The sequence below is a fragment of the Microtus ochrogaster genome, unplaced genomic scaffold (assembly GCF_000317375.1).
Source record: "Microtus ochrogaster isolate Prairie Vole_2 unplaced genomic scaffold, MicOch1.0 UNK1, whole genome shotgun sequence".
NCBI lineage: Eukaryota > Metazoa > Chordata > Mammalia > Rodentia > Cricetidae > Microtus > Microtus ochrogaster.
The window spans coordinates 4,820,494-4,835,667 of record NW_004949099.1 but is presented as its reverse complement, the minus strand read 5'-3'; the positions used below and the strand labels follow the sequence as shown (position 1 = coordinate 4,835,667).

The window sequence follows — 15,174 nt, the reverse complement described above, 5'->3', positions numbered from 1 at the left end:
GGCATAGAACCAGCAGGCCTATGGCATCTGCTACAACAAAAGACTCTGGGAGCTGGAAGTCACTGCTATCCCAGAGCCCTTTGGTCAGGAGGTTTCATGGCTGCCTCTGACCTGTGCAAATATTTTAGTAGGGAGTAGACTTGTGGGATAATTATCTTATTCTCAGTCTAGCTGGAAACCTAGGGACAGAGTTCCTCCTTGTCTCTGATTCTTGAATTCTTATCAGATGCCAGAATCCATCTAGAAATGCGTAAGCATTGCTGGTCCTCTTGGCCACCTAGACTTTTCCCCTGAGGAACTTATTTGTCTGGGCTGCTGCAAAGTTCACTTGTTGCCAGTGAAGTTTGCCCGGGATGGGGCTGGAGAGATAACTCAGCAGTTAAAAGCACTAACTGTTCTCCCAGAGGACCTGGGTTCATTCGTAGCACCCACGTGACAGCTCACAGCGATCTGTAACTCCAATTCCTGGGGATCTGATGCCGTCTTCTGGCTTTCTCAGACACAGCATACATGTGGTGCACATAGATACATACATACATCCACATACATAAAGTAATTTTAGGAGCTGGAGAGATGGCTCAGCGGTTAAGAGCACTGACTGCTCTTCCAGAGGACCCGGGTTCAATTCCCAGCACCCACATGGTAGCTCACAACTGTCTGAAAATGCAGTGCCATGAGATCTGACACCTTCACACCAATGCACATAAAATAAAGTTAAATAAATTATTAAAAAAATTTTTTAAAAAGTAATTTTAAAAAAATTAAAATTTACCAGGTATATATGGAATGTTCTCATCACCAGCATTGTTGTCATTAATAGCTGTGATTTATTAGGGTCTCCTCTGTGTAAGGTTGTGTCCCAGAAGTGTGAATCCTATGGTCTCGTTTAATCTGTGACATTCTTGACTAGAAAACGTGGTTATTTTTCCACACAGACAAGCAGAAAGGGCTGGGAGAGGTTAAGGAACCTGAATTTCAAGTTGTATAGCACTGCCTGGGCAGAACCTTATTCAGATTCTATACTGTATGACTCTAAGGCACTGCACATTTTGGCACACAGACCTCCAGACACTCAGAAGAATGCAGGTCCTGTGGGTGATGGAGGTCCTCTGGTCATAGTGTGGGCTTTGAGCATTTGGAACAAGAGCAGTGTGATGGTGGCTTCCAGTATCACGAGTGCTTCCAGAAGATGTGGTCTTTGTGTGCAGTTTTAAGTACTGCATCTGTCACCAGGGGATGGGATGAGAGAAAGCCATCCCCGGAGGAGGGATACTCAAGGACAAGGCCTGGTGCCTGGGTACCTCGGTATGTGGTCAGGTGGTGGCAGAGTCTGGGGAGCGGTCTGACCTTCTGGGGTCAGCTCTTCTGGGGGTCATGGCAAGCCAAGAGGAGTGTCTTACTGTGGTCCTGGTGACTTTCCTGGAGGTGGAGAACTCATCTAGGGAGATGGGCATGACTTGCTCCTAAAGGGGGTGGTAGGAGGTAGATACTGAAGGACCCTGGATTTCGAGTCATTGACCTCATAAGGCTGACGTGGGCCAGGAGAGATGAAGTCTGAGGGACCCTGGAGAGTAGAGTGTGGATCTCAGCAGGATAGTGCCTTCCTCACCCATGCAGAAGTGTCGTGAACACTTTCCAGGGACTTCTGGGCTCTGGAACAGCAAGATGAACTGCTTACCGCTAGAAAGGCCTTCTTTACTCAGTGGAGGTGGTAGTGAGGTCCCTGTCACCACAATATAAAGTCAGAGCTGGATCCCCATTTCCTCAGGCTGTGTGCTTCTAGAACACAGCAATGAAATTGAGGTACCCTATTCTGCCTCTTTTTTTCATTTCTCCTTCCTTCCTTCCTTCCTTCCTTCCTTCCTTCCTTCCTTCCTTCCTTCCTTCCTTCCTTTCTTCCTTCCCTCCTTCCCTTCCTCCCTCCCCTCCCTTCCTCTTTTTTCTTTCTTTCTTTCTTTCTTTCTTTCTTTCTTTCTTTCTTTCTTTTTCTTCTCTCTTTTCTTTTCTTTTGTTTCTTTCTGGAACTATGATCTCCATGAAGTTAGAGGTCACAGAGTCATTCAGCAAGCGTTACCATGTACCTACTGAGTGTCAGGCAGTATGGGAGCAGAGCTGCAGGTTCCCTGCTTTCTAGGGTACTCTTGTCTCTCTCCCAGTGCACAGTCTTAGATTATACCCATCAACACTCAGGAAAGTAGTAATGTTTGTTGAGTGACTCTTATCAGGAGAGATGTATCTGGGATCTTTTCATGGTATTTATGGATTTGAGGCTTTCTTCCCCTCATTAGGAAGCAGGAGACCTTTCACTTCCCCGCAGGCTATACCCTCTGCATATTCTCATAGACAACGTATTCCCACAGATAGCAAGGCTTTGGGGACTGCTTCTGACTCCCTCTTTCCATAGAAATGTCTCCATTTGGGTCAAAGCAAGGTGACTACACTGCACTTTAGCTGAGGGTACCGAATGACTGCTTGGTTTCTCAGAGGTCCACACAGAGACATTACTGTAAGGTTTTACTCACAGGAAAACCTTACAAGTCTGGGATCAAAAGCCACCAGTGGGATTGAGTGGAGCTGGGATTCAAGGCTGGGGTGTGGGTCCCTGAGGCAGATATTCACTCAGCAGGGTTTCTTGTCTTCCATGAGGCAGAGACTCCCAGAGGTGATGTGACTTTCAAGTCTTCACAGCAGGTGTGTGGTGCTGCTGCACCTCCTGAACTAATACTGCAGGACACTAAGTAGTATGTGGGTCTTGCTCCATTCTCATGAGGGAAATTAGGGGATAGGAGGGAGCCATAGCTGCAGGGACTATGAGCAAGAAATAGCTCCAGACCTGGTCTCAGGCTGCACCCAGCTCTGAGAACTGGAGCAAAGCTGCAGCATCCAGTACTAGCCTATGCTCCTGGGCTGCAGGAAGCTTGCATGTGCTCAATCGGAAAAGAGGAGTGAGCTGTGGACTAGGACTTTAAAAAGCCCCAGGATGCAAGATGTCTAAAGTCCTGGATACTGGGAGACCTTTGAGGGGTGGGCATGTTTAAGAGGGAAAGAAATAGCAGTGGGCTTCTAGCAGATCCAGACCCTAGGCTAATGGAAGGCAAGAAGGACCTCAGGAAACCTGGATCACTAAAGTGATGCCACCTTGGAAACAGCAGTTTGAAGTGTTTAGAAGGGCGGCTAACACAGCCAACACTAAGGAGGTAGGATGCCTGCAGAAGCCTCAGAGAATGGATCTGCAGCTGGCCAGCAAATGCTGACTGGTGCTTTGGGCCCAGGGGAAGAAATTCATCACAGGGAACTGCAGAACAGGCACGTTTAATCTCTGCTAATTTAACCATATTAGCTAGAGAGATGGAAGGAGAGGGTGAGGATGAGATTGGGAGAGGAAGGGAGGGAGAGGTGGGAGGAGAGAGAGAGAAAGGGAGAGAGAGAGAGAGAGAGAGAGAGAGGTGGGAGGAGAGGGAGAGCCGTCTGGCTACACAGCTTAGCACATGCAAACAGGGGGAAGCCAGGAGTATGTCATATCCAGAGTCCGGGGTCTACAAGTTTTGGCTTCTGAACACAAGCTGGTTACCTCTCCCAGGCTTTATAAAGGAGACAGCGGCCATCTCTCTAAGGACAAATGACCCTGAAGACACCAGGCAGCTGGCATGTGACTGGGTCTCTGTGTTGCTCACTCCAGTCTGGGGAGCTGCACTTTATGGGTGATTCACACTCTGGCCGGGGCCATGTTGAGATCCCCAGCCTGGGGATAGCGCTTGTCTTCACCCCAACCACTGGTCAAGTAGGACCCCATGGTGGGCCTGGTCTTGTTGCCCTGTGTGATTTGAGATGAGGCCTTCCATTCCAGGATGCCTGTGGGGCCCCCAAGGGAAGGACGGTGAGACTCAATAGATAGATACTGACTGCTCATAGATATAAAGCAAGATGAGATGAGGCTGGTTTGTGTGAGCAGCCTGGGGAGTGGGTTAGGCGAGAAGAGCAATAATGGACTGAGCCAGAGCCTGGGTCAATGCCTACCTCACTTCTGAAAATTCAGGAACTTTAGCCCATCCCTGGCTGGGGTTAAGCCTGAGCTGACCTTGAAAAGGATCAAAAATGCTCTGTGCAGGGAATCATGAACTGGGAATTGAGCAAAAGTTGTATTAAAGGGGCTGGGGAAGAGCTGTGTTTGAGTTCAGTCTCAGACATGTGAGAAAGTGTCCCCAAGTGGGTTCGGAGCCAAGGTTTTCCCAGATGGAGGTAGTGAGGGGCAGAGGAGCGCCTCTGCAGAGGTGTGGTGGGGAAACGGTGCAGTGAGGGTCCAAAGAGTTCTAGGATCTGGAGTGGAGACAGTACTGTGGCCAGATCCCAGATGGTTTCTATGGGCTTCAGAGCTCCTGTTAATCCCTGCAGAGGTTTCAGAAAGGCTACTGGAGACGCTTCCTCCCTCAAGCCATTCTCTAGCCATTGCTGCTCAATTACTCATTGAGCGCTGTCATGTCCCTGGTCAGTGTGCAGCATCTGCTCACTCTTTATATTGCTGTATCCAGTCGCACCCACCTCTCTCTACTTTTTTAGCTACCACAAACATTTTACATGCTTCTGTCTACCACAAATATTTGCCTGGGCTTTAAACCTGAAAGATTTGGCAAATGAGTTGATTGGTAAGTCATAGAATGTTGTCCTTATTAGGAATATTTGGTTATTCATTTATTCATGAAGCATTTATTGAGCGACTGCTGTGTGTGTCACTCTGGGGTAGAGTAGTGAGAGCGCTCTTCTCCCTGCCACGGTAGGGCAAGATGAATGGAGTAAGCAACAACTCAAAAGACAAGAGAGGAGGTGGCCAAAGTACAGAGATCACACAAGAGTATCCCGAGATCATGGCTTAGGTATAGTGATCAGAGAGGATGCTGGGAAAGCCAGTGTTTGCACAGTGGGTGGCAGAAATAAGCTTGGAAGGGAGCTAAGGAAGGAAATTCCAGCAGAAGGCGCAGCCACTGTGAATGCTGGGGTAGGAATGCTTGAGGAACATCCGGGAGGCTGGTGTGGCAGAGCATGTAGAGAGGATAGACTCAGATTATGCCAAACTTTAATTTATGCAGAGTGCAAAGGGAATCCATTGGCAGGTTGGAAGTAGGCGGTGACATTATCCAAGTGCTCTGTGGGATGGATCCTGGAGCAGAGTTGAAATGGCAGCTGTGGGTGGGGCATCCTTGTGACTAGATAGAGAAGGTAGGCTTGGGTCAAGGTAGTCACTGGGGAGAAGAGGAACATGGATGATGGATGGGTCTTATGGGTGGAGGTGCCAGGACTAGCTGATTAGGTTGGATGTGGCTCAGGATGGAAAGAAACAGGGACTCTGAGATGGGCTTAGTTGGGTGGGATCAGGGTTTGATTTGGGGTGTGATTTGTGCCTGTAGGGTGCTAAGAGAAGGGGTCAGAGGAGTAGTCAGGCACTCATGGCTCACAGTAGCTAAAATTGTAATGACAGGTATTGCTACAACTATATCCACCTCTAGCAGCCTTGGTGGGGTTTCACAATTGAAGGCTAAATACAGAAATATCATAGCTCACCTGCATGCCCATCCAGGACCTCAGGGACATAGGATAGTTTGGGCATGTTGATGGGTCACTCCTGTGTATACCTGACCCTATTTTCCTATGATGATGTCATACAAATGAATGTTCCACTCAGCCCAAAAGCTACATGATGTATTATGGGTTAGGTGCATCTTATCATGAAGCTTGGGGCTGTTGTACTCAACCCCTTTGTTAACTTGGGGATTTAGATCTCAAACTTGTAAACAGGCTGACTTAGGAGGCCTCTGCTGGTGGTCTGTAGTCCCTCTGAGTGTTGTGCCTCTTGCTGCTTGCCTTTCATGCCTGGGAGAAGGTCTGGGCAGTAGTCCCCAAAACTCAACCTCATGCTGAGCCTTGTTTCCTGTTCTAGCGGTGAAGAAGAGCAAAGAAGCCATGCCAACCCCATCACAAGACATGGAACACCTGCACAAATCTGCCTCACCACGTGGGAGACAGAATAGGCCATGCAAATACACTGGAGGAGAAAATAAAGCGAGACAGAAAGGGAGAAAGTCAGAGGGAAGGAAGGCACAGAAATAAAGAGCCCAACATAGAATCTTGAATGTAGGACAGCTTCTTTTTAGGAAATGCATGCTGAAATTTTTAGGAAACATAATTCTGGTAACTTATTTTTTAAAGTAAAAATGTATAAATAAATGTTTGCTGAGTGTGTTCTTAGTATTAACTTGAAATATGTATTTTTGCATATCTTTATAAGTTAAAAATAGGTTACGTTGTTGACCAATCTGATATGATTCACATTAAAGATATTTTGCTGTAATATTTTGTAACTGATGCTAGGAGAGCGGAAATGGATCATCGTAATAAAACAAAACACCACCTTGAAAAAAAATCCTGACAGAACAGAAGGCATTTCCTCATAACTGTTTCACACTCTGAGACCATTAAAAGGAACTCCAATTGAGTAATTCAGAATTAGAAGATTTAAATAAAAATCAGGATAAAAATGAAAAGAAAAACCTGCAGGTCAAAGCAATGCTCCTTAGGAGCTCAGACATAGATTAGTAATAACAACAGACAGAACCTGTGCACCTAGATGGAGACAAGAAATGATCAGAAAAGAAGACAGTGCGATAAGTGGAACTGGGGTGGGGTGGGAGGGGAAAAGCTGTCCCCTTCCTCCAAAGGAAGGCAAAGGTGACCTCCACAAGGGTCATCAGGTCCTGATGTGGGAAGTTGTTAGAGGCGTAAGTGATGATCTTCTCCAGAAAAAGCCAAGAAAGAATGGAATCAACAGGTCAGATGAGCCCCCTGCCTTCTGGATAAAATCCTCCACCTAAGACACTGAAAACAAAACGGAGGCAGGAATCATACCTGTCAATGCCAATGGCAGATAGAGCAGGCTGGTTTCACCTCTGCCAACAGTTTCAGAGAATGATGGAGAAATGTGTGCAAGGCTGTGGGTGGTGGGGTATCCCTGAGAACAACTCCCACAGTCTAGGTTTGATTTATGCATAAAAGCAGCAGAGCACTTTCACAAAGATTTGCGGAGAGGAAACTTCCTTGAGAAGTCAGCTTAAAAGTGAGATACACTTGGTTTGTAGCTAAACCCAAATGAAGATCGGGAAGGGAGAAACTGATCAAGAACTGTGTGTGAACCATTGTCCAATTCAACTTGAAATGGATGAGGAGGAAAAGAATCAGACGCTCTCTTTTGGCCTCCATGGACACTGAATGCATGCAGTGGTGCATAGACATGCATGCAGTCAAAACACCTATATACATATATACCTAAATTGAATTTTTTTAAAGAAAAAATTACAAAGTGGATGGAGCACGAATCTCCCTGTGTTCTCACCTTTTAAGCTTGGCATTTATACCCACTCTGTAGCCTCCACTCCACAGATTTCTTCCCTCTAACACTACCACACTAAGGACCAAGCTTCTAGCATGTGAATATTTGAGGACAGACTGCATCCAAACCACTGTAGAAGGAGGCAGGGATACATGGATGAATACACAGATGGAGAAATATGTGGATGGATGGAGAGTTAGTTGAATGAATGGATGAAGGGATGAGTAGATGGATGAAAGGATAGTTGGATGAATAAATGGATAGATGGAGGTAAAATTGGATGGATGGATGTATAGAGAGGGGATGTATGAGTGGATAGATGGAGGGATAGTTGGATGGATAGATGGAGGCTGAGTGTATAGATAGTAGGATAGTTAGATGGATGAATGGAGGGAGGGACGGATAAGTGGATGGATGTGTAGGTGGAGGGTTAGATGGAGGGAAGAAAGATGGGTCAAGGCAGGAATAAATTCAGGTAGCATTTCATACAGATGACAGACATGTTTAAGCTGCATGGCTGCCCTTTATATATAGTTCTGGGACATGGTTCTGAAAATTTGCAATGCAGACTTATGATTCTGTGATAGGGACAAGTGACTGAACTGGTCTACAGTACTCAAGCTCAGCTGGAGCTACCTTAGAATGCTCCCTGGTGTTGCACAGGATCTGATTTTGAGATAAGTAGTAAGACCACTTACTGCTATTGTTTTACTATTCAGGACTGTGCCAGAGTGTGTGCTGGGCTAGTCCCCTGAGGAAGGGAGAGACTGTATAGCTAGGAAGAGCAGGAACATAATGTCTGCAGAAAATTTATGACTAGCGTGGAACTAGGAGTTTGGAAAAGACTAGAGAGTGGCCTGCCAAGCTGCTACTGAGTACCCAGAATAGCACAAAAAGGGTTTCACTCTCAGGTGTCCTGTTCAACCTCTGCAAAAGTACAGAAGGCTGTTTCATGATTCCTCTGAAGACACCAGGAAACTCAAGCTTAGATCTTTCCCTCCTGCTCACTGTGGGCCGCCTGAGGAAATTCCCTCTCCAAACCTTACTCTGGGTGAGACGAGGCCTGTTGTACATGCTTGCAAACCGTGGTCCACCATGCACTGAGGCAGCTGTCAATCATGACTCAGTTGTTCTTCCTGGGCTTGGGATTCTAGTGCTTTTGGTGCACACGACTACTCATTTCAATATAGTGTTGGCTCTGTCATGTCCCTATAATGTTTCTGATGCTGGAGCTGCTTACTGAGGTTTTCCTTTATGTGTGTCACATGCACAGGTGATAGGAGCACCAGCTGTAGCCCCCAAGCCCTGCAGTTACATATGAGCTTTGTTTGGTCTGTAATCTTCCTGTCCAGCAGGGACTTATCACTGTGCCCCATGAAGATGGAAAATGCCGACCTCCTCACTTTCCCTAGACGATACCCTTCCTGGAAGGGGTTTTACAGATGGGCAGAGCCGTTAGGTAGAGTTTACTGAAACTGCTTTGAAGGTGATGAAGAGATGTTCTAAGCTCAGTTCCATGTTTAGCATAACCTGGACTTAGACTAGGGCACTAGAAAGCTGATTCTAGGGTCAACAGCTTGCCCAGAGCCCCCAGACATCTGCTCATGCCCCTGCTATCCACTGGCATATTCCTGTTTCCTGATTCAAGCTCAGCATGTAATAGGTACTTGGTAAATATAAGACACAGGAGAAAGGTGCTGCTGGAAGACTGTACAACCTTTCTTGGAAGTGGAGCTCTTGGGGCTTCCCAAGGTCATTGTGAGCATACCCTTGAAGAGGATATTGGGATCTCAGATCCCTTCCTCTCTTCACTTTCTACTTCCTGTCTGCCACAGGTGAGCAACCTCATTTAGCACCTACATATACTCCTGCAGATGGCTACAGGCCCCAGACAGTGGTTCAAATGATTGTTGGCTGAAACCTCCAAAACTGTGAGTCCCAATAGAGATGGACTTCTGTTGTTGTTATGTGTCCATGTGTGTATACACCCATGTGGAGGTGAGGGACAATCTAGATGTTATGCCTCAGACACTATTCACCATGTTTTTAAAGTTTAAGACAAGGTCTCACTTTGGGGCCCTGGCTGGCCTTTTAATTCTTGGAACTCATGTGGAGAGTTAATTCTCTAACTCATAGAGATGCACTTGCCTCTTTGTCCTCTTCCTCCTATACAGGGTTTCTCCTGATCTGGAATTTATATAGTAGGCTAGGCTGACTGATCAAGGAACCCCAGGCATTTGCCTGTCTCTGCCTACTCAGCCCCAGGTTAAAATTGAATAATTAAACACTACCTTTCAACTTTTCTTTTCATTTTTTTCCTCCCTCTCTCCCTATGGAACTTATGGAAAATTAGGTTCCATAACTTCATTTTAAACTTTACAAATTGTGCTAGTATTGGATGAGTTTGTGTGGCAAGTTCATTTTGGTGTTACTATGGAGGTGGCTTCCAGGTTCCTGGAACAGCCATCCTTTGTGTCCTGTGTTTATTCCCTGTGTTCTGAACACTCCATGGGCATCTTCTTTTATAACAGTATGGAATAGGGACATTGTGAGAATAGACTAAGGTTATCTTTGGAATCTAAGATACCTACTATTTGAACTATAGCCTTTTCATGTAGGCAAAGAAAAGGGCCACAGGGGCCTTGGGAAACTGAGGCATATTCAAAGGGAGGTTTGATAAAGGGACAATAATCAGGGCTGGTACAGCTCTCAAGGATCAGTAACAGAAGGAAAGAGGAGTAATGGAGGTGAGGTGTTGTTAAAGGAACACCCACCCCGAGTACCATAGCTACAAGAGAGGACTTTCGACAGGGGCAGTGTGCAGAAGAGCACAGTTCCTCCCTTGACATAGGCCTGCCTGTCTCTCCTTTGTCTTTACTGCCTCCTACTGTGTCCTTCCCTGCCATAGTTCAATCGAGAGAGGGAAATCCTGAGTGATGTACTTGGTGGAAGTGGGCCCCCTTCAACCTTAAGTCATAAGTGGACAGAAAGAACACCTGAAGAATGGGCAGTGAGAGTACAGTGCTTAGGGCTGAGGGAGCAACTGAGGTCACTGTGCTCTCAGCAATGTTAGGCTCCTCAAGGGCTCTCATAAGCACTCATTACAATTGTTATGGGTCCCTCTATGCCCCCTCACAGTAGGTGCCCATCACAGTCTTATTTTTATCTAAACCATGAAACTTCCCAACTTAATCAGCCTTTAAGTACATTCACAATGCTGTGTAACCATTCCCACCACCATTTCCCTAAACTGAAACTTTCCTCAGTAAGTCCTAACCTCCTTCCCAGCCCTGGTATTCACCATTCTGCTCTTATGGTCTGGATATTCTCTTAGGATTTCTACTGTGAAGAGTCAGTGTGACCACAGCAACTCTTATAAAGGAAAACATTGAACTGGCCTTACAGTTAAGAAGTTTAGTCCATGATCATCATGACAGGAAATATGGCGGCATGCAGGCAGACATGGTCCTGGAGATGTAGCTGAGAATTCTACATCTGGGTCCTCAGGAAGCAGGAAGAGAAAGTGACTGGGCCTGGCCTGAGCATCTGAAACATTGTGTTTATGAGTCAGTGCTCACAAAGATCTGGGGTTTATGGTTTGGCAATGCTAGCTGGCTGGCCAGTGATCCCCAAGGATCCTCATTGTTTAGCTACTTTTCAATTGCTGTAAATAGACAGCATAGCCAAGGAAGCTTATTAAAGAGGACATTTATTTGTGGGCTTACTTACAGTTTTGGAGAGTGAGTTCATGACCATCATGGCACAGAGCATGGCAACAGGCAAGCAGGCATGGTGATGGAGCCATTAGCTGAGAGCTCACATCTTGATCCACGAAGTTAGAGGCAAAGAACAAGACTGGGCTTTTGAAACCTCCAAATCCAAACCCATTGACACACTTTCTCCAACAAGGACACACCTAATCTTTCCCCACATAGTTCTACCTGCTAGGGACCAAGCATTCAAATACATGAACTACAGGCCATTCTTATTCAAACCAGCACACTCTTGTAACCTCCTCCCCAGGGCTGGGATTACAAGAGTGAATTGCCACACCTCGTTTTTTATACAGGTTCAGGTCCTCATGCTTGTGTAACAAGAACTGTGTGGTTGAGCCATCTCCCCTGCTTCTGGAAGTAGCACTTTTAGCAAGTGACTGAATTGCATTATAAATGCTCTGACCTCAGCAATTCATTAATTAGGTGATGGATTATTGAGAGGAATTTAATTATTATTAATTATTAATATTAAATTAATTATTGGGTGGTGGAAGTTAGGAGGTGGGACCTACTTTGACTGAAGTAGGTAAATGGTAGTGTGTTCTAGAATGGTATGCTTTCTTTACTTCCTGGCTGCCATGAGGTGACAACACTCTGCCTCATCTCAGGCCCAAAGCTGTAGATCCAGCTAACCTCAGACTGAAGCCTCTAAAACTGTGACTGCAAATAAACCTACCCTCCTTTCGGTGGGTTCTCTCTTTTATTTATTTATTTATTTATTTATTTATTTATTTATTTATTTATTTTATACACAATATTCTGTCTGTGTGCATGACTACAGGCCAGAAGAGGGCACCAGACCTCTTTACAGATGGTTGTGAGCCACCATGTGGTTGCTGGGAATTGAACTCAGGACCTCTGGAAGAACAGGCTCTTAACCACTGAGCCATCTCTCCAGCTGTTTGCCAGTGACCAACAGTCTGAGGAGCACGCTGTGTCTATGGAGCACATTGTCCTTTGTTTCTGGCTTATTTAATTTATCACAGTGTACATATGCTAGAATTCTCTTCCTCCATTAAGGCTGATATGTGGATAGGCTGCATTGAGTTTATTTGTTGGTGACATATGGTTACATATAGTTGGTGACATGCTGTGTGAACATAGCTGATTACCCTTGACACTTGGCTTTGAGTCCCTGTGGGTAGATAGGAGAAGTGAAACCATTGATCATGTAGAGCGTCTGTGCTGGAAGTTTTGAGGGTTTCTAAAGGAACCAGTGTGGGCACAAGACATGCCAAGATCAGGTTCTCTGCACAAAGAAGATTTATTTCCTCCAGAGGGACAAAGAGCAGGGAATAAGAGACAAAGTCTGGAGATAAAGGATGAGTGAGAAGGGGAAAGGAAGAATGGAGAAGGGGAAGGGGTATTTGCCCTGGGGGACAAAGGACTGCCTCTGGATAGAGAGGAAACAGACATCGCCCATAGGCAAATGGCAGTTTATAAAGGTAAAAGGGGAAACCTTGTGTTAAGACTAGGTGTTTAATTTTGATTGGGCATTCTAATTAGGGCAGCCAAAAGGGGGCTTTTGATTGCTGGACTTCAATGCTTTGATAGCTGGACCTTGGTAGTCAACCTCAGGAGAAGGAAATAGCCAAATAAGGGAACAGATCCTGAGGGCTAGCTTTAAGAATGAAATCTAATGGTTTTTAACAAGGCAGAGGGAAGAGGGGAGAAGGGCAAGGCCTACCAGAGCCACATTTGCCTTTCTGAGGCTGGCTAGAATTCCTTCAGTTTCTATAACAGTTGTACTGTATTCATTATTTTCTCCTTGCATTTTCTCAAATGCTTGGCAAATAATTTAAGGGAGCTAGAAAGATGACTCAGTAGGTAAAGGCACCTGCTACCAAGTCTGAGGACCTGAGTTTGATCCCTGGGACCTACACAATAAAAGAAGAGAACGGACCAAGAAGTTGTCCTCTGACCTGTACATGTGCATACACAAAACAAACAAACAAAGAATTAACCAACTTAAGGGAGGAAATATTGACTTTGGATCTTTTTAGGGGATACTGGTCATCATGGTGGAGAAGGCAGCATAACTCAAAGCAGAATAATTCACAGCAGAATGTGAGATGATTGAGTACATTGTATCATCAGTCCGAAATCACAGAGGTGGGACTGGAACAATGTTCTCTGCCAGTCAGTCCTCTTCCTTCATCTAGGCCTTGCCTCTTAAAGGTTCCACAACCTCAACATATCACTACTGGATGCAGATCAACTGTTCAAACGTGGGAGCCCGTTGGAAATTTCATACTCATAGTGTAACATGTACCATTTATCCCTACCAACTCTTCTCTGCATCTTTGCTAATACTCGTTACTCCCTGTTTTTTTTAATTTAGATTTTTTTTATGTCTTTCAGTTATTTGCCTGCCTGTATGTATGTGCAGAGCTCAGAAGAAGGCATAAGATTCTCTGGAACTGGATTAGGGATGATTGTAAGATACCATATAGATAGATGCTGAGAGTTGAATCCAAATCCTCTGCAAGAGCAAAAAATGTTATTTAACTAGTAAGCCATCTCTGCAGTACCCTATTTGTTTTTGATCATAGCTATCCTGATAGTTAGAAGGTTCTAGCATAGAATTTTGAATGTGATAAAGATGAATAGATGGGTTGTTAGATGCATGGATGGATGGACAGATTATGGGTGGTGTGTGAATGAGTAGAGAAATAGTTGAATGATTGGACAATGAACAGATGGTGTATGAATGGTAAGCAGGTAGTTGGCTGAATGAATGAATGAATGGGTGGTTGGATGCACAGATGGATAGGTGGGTAGATGGGTGGTTGGCTGGTTGGTTGGTTGGATGAATGGATAGATAGGTAGATGGATGGTTGACTGGATGAATGGATGGGTGGCTATATGCATGGTTTGTTGTAGAATATTATTTAAAGGTGTGTTACATTTATTTATACTGTGGAATATTTTAATGATCCAAAGATATGTTACATTCTTTTGTGCTGCATTTGTTTAACTTTGTGAAGCTGTGTTACCTTACCTGTCTAAAACACCTGTAGCTAGGTAGGAGAAAGGATCAGCATGACTGGCAGGCAGAGAAAATAAATAGGAAAAATATGGAGAGAGGGGGGAGGAGATAAGAAAAGGAGGAAAGGAGGACACAAGGGGCCAGCCACCCAGCTATACAACCAGCCACAGAGTAAGAAGTAAAGAAAGGTATAAAGAATAAAAAGAAAGATAAAAGCCTAGAGGCAAAGGTAGTTAGGATAATTTCAGAAAAACTGGCTAGAAATAAACCAAGCTATGGCTGGGCATTTATAAGAAAAAATAAGCCTCTGATTTATTTGGGAGCTGGGTGTTGGGGCCCCCCCAAAAGCCAAAAGAATAAGAGTAGAAAACAATCAGCTACAGTGATTGGATGGATTGATGGATGGATGGATGGATGGATGGATGGATGGATGGATGGATGGATGACAGCAGTGTCTGTTTATTAAAGCAAGATTCCTTGTAGTGGTTTAAATGAGGATGACCCCATAGGGTCATATGTTTGAATGGTTGGTCCCCAGTTGGTGGGACTGTTTGGGAAAGATTAGTAATGTGACCTTGTTGGGGTTGGTGTGACCTTGTTGGTGTTACTGGGGATGTGCTTTCAAATTTAAAAAAACTAACCCCAGGCCCAGTGTCTCTCTCTCTCTCTGCCTGCTGCTTACAGATCAGGATATAAAGCTTGCAGCTACTGCTCCAGCACCATGCCTGTCTTGTTTCTCACCATGATTATAGTGTACTGACTTTTAAAACTGTAAGCAAGCTGGATGGTGGTGGCGCACACCTTTAATTCAAGCACCCAGGAGGCAGAGGTAGGTGGATCTCTGTGAGGTTGAGGCCAGCCTGGTCTATAAGAGCTAGTTCCAGGACAGACTCCAAAGCCACAGAGAAACCCTATCTTAAAAACAAACAAAAACCAAAAACTGTAAGCAAGCTCCCAGTTAAATGTTTTTTTTTTCTCTTTTAAATAAGAGTTGGTTTGGTCATGGTGTCTCTTCACAGCATTGGAACAGT

At 45.1% G+C, this 15,174-nt stretch overlaps 1 protein-coding gene across 3 annotated transcripts in view; it reads left to right on the top strand.

The window, feature by feature from the left end:
• Iqsec1 (IQ motif and Sec7 domain 1) overlaps positions 1-15,174 on the top strand; it is a 329,466-nt gene that overhangs the window by 69,035 nt on the left and 245,257 nt on the right. The window lies entirely within an intron of this gene.